General features: G+C 42.4%; 1 protein-coding gene across 2 annotated transcripts in view; it reads right to left on the reverse strand.

The window, feature by feature from the left end:
• GJA5 (gap junction protein alpha 5) overlaps positions 1-7,715 on the reverse strand; it is a 162,980-nt gene extending 155,265 nt beyond the window's left edge. For both annotated transcript variants that reach the window (XM_089691913.1, XM_089691908.1), the window contains exon 1: positions 7,308-7,715. The gene's annotated coding sequence lies outside the window, so the exon portion shown is untranslated. The remainder of the gene's footprint in view (positions 1-7,307) is intronic.
• Positions 7,716-8,032: the final 317 nt, after the last annotated feature.

Genomic DNA, 8,032 nt, shown 5'->3' on the forward strand with positions numbered 1-8,032 from the left:
TGCGTGCCTCTTCATTGCTGGCGACTTGACTTATTGCGGCAGGTCTGTCTGTGTATATTACCCTGACTTCTGTGTACACAAGGGAAATTGAATATCACACCTAGATTGTTTGGAAAAATTTCCAATCCTGTGCATCTGCCTGTAAACATTCAGAAGACTAATGCCAAGCTGGAGTTGTATGCAATGCCTTTGCTGCAATCCATGGCGGAGCACAGATCCCTCTGGCTGTAACAGTCCAGGCTTTATACAGGATTTCTATGTATGTCACCATACATGCTACAATCTGACCATACAATCTTTGTACAATCACCTTTAAATTTACCAAAATGATGTAATATGAGGGCCAGTCTAATCTGTCCAGTCACATTGTATCCAATCAGGTAGGCCCTTGCACTACACAGTTGTTGGTTGATCTAAAGGAGATTGTACAATCAGATTGTAACATTTGTGGTGAGCTTTACACTGATGGCCAATGAAACCGCTACAAGGAGCGAAGTGCTATGTGTTCAGAACCCATGGCAGCCAATCAGAATCCATCTTTTACGTGTTTCCACTTCATGCATATTAGAGTTATACATGTTACATTTACTAAGGGGGCTATTTTATAAAAATCATTTTGTTGGATGAATTTGACAAGCATTTGCCCATCCTTGACAAATTTTGGTTGTTTAATAGTGATTTCCTATGATTGTCGGCTCCATCTAGTGAACATAATGAGGAATTTTTGCTGAAATATCTCAATACTACACTATAGCCATTTATCTATCTATCATACTATCTACCATACATATCCGCTCCCCTATCAATTTATCTATCTATCCATTTATATGTTTCTATCTAATCATCTACCTATCTATTATCTAACTAAACCTAATCTAACTAAATGTGTCTTCCTTCCTTCTCTAGAATCTAGCCATTATCTAACAAATGTGTCCCTTTTCTTTCTTTCTTTCTTTCTTTCTTTCTTTCTTTCTTTCTTTCTTTCTTTCTTTCTTTCTTTCTTTCTTTCTTTCTTTCTTTCTTTCTTTCTTTTTCTTTCTCTCCCCCTCTCTCTCTTTCTTTCATTCTTTCTTTTTCTTTCTCTCCCCCTCTCTCTCTTTCTTTCTTTCTCTCCCCCTCTCTCTCTCTTTCTTTCTTTCTCCCCCCCCCTCTCTCTTTCTTTCTCTCCCCCTCTCTCTCTTTCTTTCTCTCCCCCTCTCTCTCTTTCTTTCTTTCTCTCCCCCTCTCTCTCTTTCTTTCTTTCTCTCCCCCCCTCTCTCTCTTTCTTTCTTTCTTCCCCCCCCTCTCTCTTTCTTTCTTTCTCTCCCCCCTCTCTTTCTTTCTTTCTTTCTTTCTCTCCCCCTCTCTTTCTTTCTCTCCCCCCTCTCTCTCTCTCGTTCTTTCTCTCCCCATCTCTCTCTTTCTTTCACCCCCTCTCTCTCTCTTTCTTTCTTTCTTCCCCCCCCTCTCTCTTTCTTTCTTTCTTTCTTTCTCTCCCCCTCTTTCTCTTCCCCTTTCTCTCCCCCTTTCTCTCCTTCTTTCTCTCCCCTCTCTCTACTTCTTTCTCTCCTTCTTTCTCTCCCCTCTCTCTACTTCTTTCTCTCCCCCCTCTCTCCTTCTCTCTCTCTCTCCTTCTCTATCTCCCTCTCTCTCCTTCTCTATCTCCCTCTCGCTTGTCCTCCCTCTCGCTTTCTCTCCCTCTCTCTCTCTCCCTCCCCCCTCTCCCCCCTCTCTCTCTCCCTCTCTTTCCCCCCTCTCCCCCTTTCTCTCTCCCTTTCCTTTTGTATCTCTCTCCCTCCCTCTCTCTTTGTCTTTCTCTCCCTCTCTTTCTCTTTCCCTCTCTCTTTCTCTTTCCCCCTCTCTCTCTTTCCCTCTCTCTTTCTCCCTCTCCCTTTCTCTCTCCCCCCTTCTCTCTCCCTCTCCCCCTCCCTCCCCCTCCTCCTCTCACCTGCCCCCGCTCTCTCTCTCTCTCCCCTCTCCTCCCCCCTCTCTCTCCCTTTCCCTTTGTCTCTCTCCCCCTCTCTCTTTCCCTTTGTCTCTCTCTCCCCCTCTCTCTCCCTTTCCCTTTGTCTCTCTCCCCCTCCCTCTCTCTTTGTCTCTTTCTCTCTCCCTCTCTTTCTCTTTCCCTCTTTTTTTTCCCGCTCTCCAAGCAGTCAGAAGCACTTCTTATATAAGGAGACCTGTAAGTCCCGTCCTCATCTGAACTCTGTGAGTATCTATTGAAATCCGGAGACATATCCAGGGACAAAATCAGAACTTCAGCACTGACAGTGTCGGCTCTGTACTGTCATGGCTATGGTTCTGTTTGCCAACTTTGACGTCACCGTGGTTTATACTTCTCATACGCTCCTCTTTGGCTTCAATGACGCAGGCAGTGACATAAATGCATTTACATGTATTTACCAAAGTCCTGTAAATTCATATAAAGATTCCTAATGGTATAGGTCTCATTCACAGCACAACGTGCAGGAACATGCACTGAGAATGTGCTGATGTGTGTTTTTGAACTGTGTTTTATGTGTTTCCTGTACAAGCTGCAAGGGTCAAAATTCAAACTTTTTTGTATTAGGATAGTATGTTGAATTGACAGGTGTAGCATAAAAATGCATATATGTTGTATTTTTATGCAACACAATGCACCTGTATAGTGTGAACAGGACACATAGAAAACAATTTTTTCATATCTGTCCTTGTGTCGAGCCTGCGTCAATCAATGCAGGCTAACAGACATGGTGTGAACAAGCCCTAAGGGCAGCAGGGGCCCCCAATCCTCTGAAAAGTGATCCATGCTTGGATCACTTTTCAGAGGTGTCTGAAAGGTGGTGAAGAAGTGATACAATGCGTCGCCTCATTATAATCTGCTTTAACCCCTTGGATCCCACACTAGAATGCCACAACCGTGTGTGTTATCCCCTGAAACCAACAGGGGGTATAATTCCTGCTACAGAAGTAAAACAAAGCATCATGGCTGCAGCATGTGTGCACCCCTGGGGTACTGCCAGGGATGGCAGGTGGGGCTGGGGGGGGGGGGTGGAGGTGGTAAAACCATGGCTCAACAATGGGGTTTTACCACCTCCAACCTCAACTAGCCCTAAAGCTTCATGCACATAGCCGCAAATGGCCATGTACTGTATCATGTATGCTTTGTGCTGATGTGCATTCAGTTTAGCTAAGTGGCAAGCGTGTTCTATTACTGATAGGCGGCGCACATGTCGCAGACCAGTCCAGAGACCGTTAATCAAGATGGCAGACACCAGTAATAGTGCATGCAGGGGACAGCGTGTGGTGATGGCGTCTTTTGTGATCGAAGGCGTAAAACCGGCGGATATCTACAGAAGACTTCAATTACAGTACGGTGATGAGACGCTCAGCTGCAGTAAGACATATGAATGGTGTAAACGTTTCAAGGATGGCCGTATATCCGTTAGTGATCATCCCGGCTGTGGTGGTTCCCAGCCCACAGCAGTCATTCCTGTGAACATTCAGAGCATGGAACGTCTGATCTTGGATAATCGACCTGTAACCTGACGTGATATTGCACAAGAGATGACTCTTTCTGTGGGAACGGTGAACACATCGATGACGAAGTGAAGCCGTCTGTCCTAGGATGGTTCAGGCGCAGGGGTGGACTGACCATTCGAACACACGGGCACTGCCCGAGGGCCCGGGGTCAGTAGGGGGCCCCATGAGATGCCCCTGGTACCTTTTTCATAGGCATTTTTGAGTTTGGGCAAGGACACAGGGGCCCCATGACCCCCTATTGCCCGGGGGCCCCATGAGTTGTCAGTCCGCCCCTGTTCAGGCGTACTGACAAATCTTTCTATGCCGAAGCTTTCCAGGCATTAGTTAAACACTGGGATAAATGTGTATAAATGTAGCAGGGGAGTATGTTGAAAAGTAAATGCAGATTAAATGCAGTAAATGCAAATTCCACTCCTTGAAATCTGTTCTTTTATTATATAAACTCAAAAGTCCCGGTTTGACTTGAATGTTTAAAACACACACACAAACTCTCGGCTCTCAAAATGGTACATGAGCTACTTTGGCATATTTGTCACTCGAAAATCAATCGGCTGCTTTATGCATGTATCGCAAAAACACGCACAAACATGCAAAAAACTTGGCACGATTTTTTGGAGAAAACCCAAAATGCCACACGTATGAAAACCAACAACCCTAGTAGTTTATTTCCCTTCACATGCTGTGCTTCTCACCGTAATGTCTGTCCCCCTTTGTAATGTACAGCACTGAGCGAACTGTTGGCGCTTTATAAATACTGTATAATAATAATAATAAATTAATTTGAAAAAATGTGGCAGGATTTTTTTGAGAAAACGCAAAATGCCACATTTTTATCCTTAAACACAGGAAAACGTAGTTTATATTATTTATTTATTTCAGGTACTTCTATAGCGCCGCAGCACTTTACATATATGTTGTACCAGGGACGGACTGACAACTCATGGGGCCCCCGGGCAATAGGGGATCATGGGGCCCCTGTGTCCTTGCCCAAACTCAAAAAAGCCTATGAAAAAGGTACCAGGGGCATCTCATGGGGCCCCCTACTGACCCTGGGCCCTCAGGCAGTGCCCGAATTTCCAAATGGTCAGTCCGTCCCTGTGTTGTACATTCACATCAGTCCCTAACCCTCAAATAGCATACAATCTAAGGTCCCTAACCAGAGTACCCGTTGGAAACCCACGCAGGCACAGGAAGAACATGCAAACTCCAGGCAGGTGGTGCCATGGTTGGTATTTGAACCAACAACCCTAGTGCTGCCAGGCGCAAGTGATAACCATTTAGCCACTGTGATAGATATATATATATATACATATACATATATATATATATAGTACATTCACATCAGTCCCTAACCTTCAAGTAGCATGCAATCTAAGGTCCCTAACTCACATTCATACATATCAATACTAGGGACAATTTAGACAGGAACCGATTAACTTATCAGCATGTCTTTGGAGTGTGGGAAGAAACCGGAGTTCCCGGACGAAACCCATGCAGGCACAGGGAGAACATGCAAACTCCAGGCAGGTGGTGCCATGGTTGTGATTCTAACCAACAACCCTAGTATTTTTTTTCCCTTCACGTAGTGTTCTCACCGTAATGACTGTAAATTAATAAAAAAAAGTGGCACGATTTTTTTGAGAAAACCAAAAATGCCACATTTGCATCCTTAAACACAGGAAAACGTAGTCTATATTATTTCTTTATTACAGGTACTTATATAGCGCCGTCAATTTCTGCAGCACTTTACATATATATTCACATCAGTCCCTAACCCTCAAATAGCATGCAGTCTAAAGTCCCTAACTCACATTCATACATACACATACTAGGGACAATTTAGACAGGAACCGATTAACCTACCAGCATGTCTTTGAAGTGTGGGAGGAAACCGGAGTTCCTGGAGGAAACCCACGCAGGCACAGGGAGAACATGCAAACTCCAGTCAGGTGGTGCCATGGTTGGGATTCAAACCAACCACCTTAGTAATTTATTTCCCTTCACATGGTGTGCTTCTGTTGTATAAATTAATTGAAAAAAATTTGGCACAATTTTTTTGAGAAAACCCAAAATGCCACATTTGCATCCTTAAACACAGGAAAACGTAGTCTATATTATTTATTTATTTCAGGTACTTATATAGCGCAGTCAATTTCTGCAGCACTTTACATATATATTGTACATTCATATCAGTCCCTAACCCTCAAATAGCATGCAATCTATCACATGGTGTGCTTCTCACCGTAATGACTGTAAATGAATAAAAAAAAGTGGCAAAGTTTTTGAGAAAACCCAAAATGCCACATTTGCATCTTTAAACACAGGAAAACTAGATCTAGTATGAATAAAGTTTGTTTAAACTTTGCAGGTAACTCCTGCGATTAAATACACCAGACGCAGGAGGTTAAAGTGAATGTAGGATTACTTTAAAAAAAAAAAAGCAATTTACTTGCTGCTCGTATATTTTATAGATAACCTAAAAATCAAGGAACGTGCTGAACTGACTACTATAGACAGTAAAAAAAAAACTGACTACTATAGACAGCCAAAAAAAAAATTTGACTACTATAGACAGCCAAAAAAAACCCGACTACTATAGACAGCCAAAAAAACCCCGACTACTATAGACAGCCAAAAAAACCCCGACTACTATAGACAGCCAAAAAAAACGACTACTATAGACAGCCAAAAAAAAACGACTACTATAGACAGGCAAAAAAAACTGACTACTATAGACAGGCAAAAAAAACTGACTACTATAGACAGGCAAAAAAAATGACTACTATAGACAGGCAAAAAAAACCCAACTACTACAGACAGCCAAAAAAAACCCGACTACTATAGACAGCCAAAAAAAACCCAACTACTATAGACAGCCAAAAAAAACCCGACTACTATAGACAGCCAAAAAAAACTGACTACTATAGACAGCCAAAAAAAACCCGACTACTATAGACAGCCAAAAAAAATCGACTACTATAGACAGCCAAAAAAACCCGACTACTATAGACAGCCAAAAAAAACTGACTACTATAGACAGCCAAAAAAAAACGACTACTACAGACAGCCAAAAAAAAACTGACTACTATAGACAGCCAAAAGAAAACCGACTACTATAGACAGCCAAAAAAAACTGACTACTATAGACAGCCAAAAAAAAACGACTACTATAGACAGCCAAAAAAACCCGAATACTATAGACAGCCAAAAAAACCGACTACTATAGACAGCCAAAAAAAAACGACTACTATAGACAGCCAAAAAAACCCGAATACTAATGACAGCCAAAGAAACCGAATACTATAGACAGCCAAAAAAAACCCGACTACTATAGACAGCCAAAAAAAACCAACTACTATAGACAGCCAAAAAAAACCCGACTACTATAGACAGCCAAAAAAAAACCGACTACTATAGACAGCCAAAAAAAACCCGACTACTATAGACAGCCAAAAAAACCGACTACTATAGACAGCCAAAAAAATCCCGACTACTATAGACAGCCAATAAAAACCCGACTAATATAGACAGCCAATAAAAACCCGACTACTATAGACAGCCAAAAAAACCCCAACTACTATAGACAGCCAAAAAAAACCGACTACTATAGACAGCCAAAAAAACCCATCTGTACAAGTTCGCCTCTGACCGTCCCATCTTCATTTCTTGCAGATAATTTGATACAGGCAGAATGGAGCTTTCCAGGCAAAGTTTAGAACATTTTAAATGTGTTCCTCCTGATCTCAGTGCCATGGATAATCTCATTACAGAATATTTTTGAGGAATTAAAAAGAAAAAGGATTTACCTTATCTGAGATCACTGTGGTCCTTGAACAACATGAAGGAAGAGCGAATCGCTTAGTGACGGGTCAACAGCGATTGATGGCCTGACCACTTGTGGCATGCTGAGATGTTTCCTCTCCCTCCTTATAGCCGGGTCTTCTCAGGAGACACTGCTGGGGCGAGAAATGGTGCGATCAGCTGGCAGTTGTAGGGCATGGGGAATCACAGAGGGTCCTGGACATCTCTCTGAAACTTTCTTGTGACTAAGCTGGATTGTGGGACTGCCGGCTCAGACACAGAAGCAGCTGACTCGCCTGCTCTCCCTTCAAAGGACTGCTCAGGATATCAATGTGATGCTGAGCAGACGAAGGGGGAACAGTGTCTCTTGGCCTGGGTTCAGGACTTCCTCTGACTTTAGGCCACTCTATATTTAATAAAGGCATCTCAATCTATCGGAAAGGAAGTTTGATTGTCTTAGGGAAACAATAGCGTGGCGAGTATATGGCAACATGGCCTTAGTGGCCTTCTATTTAAGTAGATAGATTTTTGTGCCTTTTATTTTTTGTATCATTTTTTTTTATATTTTCCTTGAACTATATATAGTCTATATTATTTATTTATTACAGGTACTTATATAATGTTGTCAGGTTACGCAGCACTTTACATGTATGTATATATACACATATATATTGTATATTCACATCAGTCCCTAACCTTCAAGTAGTGTGCAATCTAAGGTCCCTAACTC

Source organism: Staurois parvus, unplaced genomic scaffold, assembly GCF_062004578.1.
Source record: "Staurois parvus isolate SC_StPar_1 unplaced genomic scaffold, SC_StPar_1.0 ptg000574l, whole genome shotgun sequence".
Classification (NCBI taxonomy): domain Eukaryota; kingdom Metazoa; phylum Chordata; class Amphibia; order Anura; family Ranidae; genus Staurois; species Staurois parvus.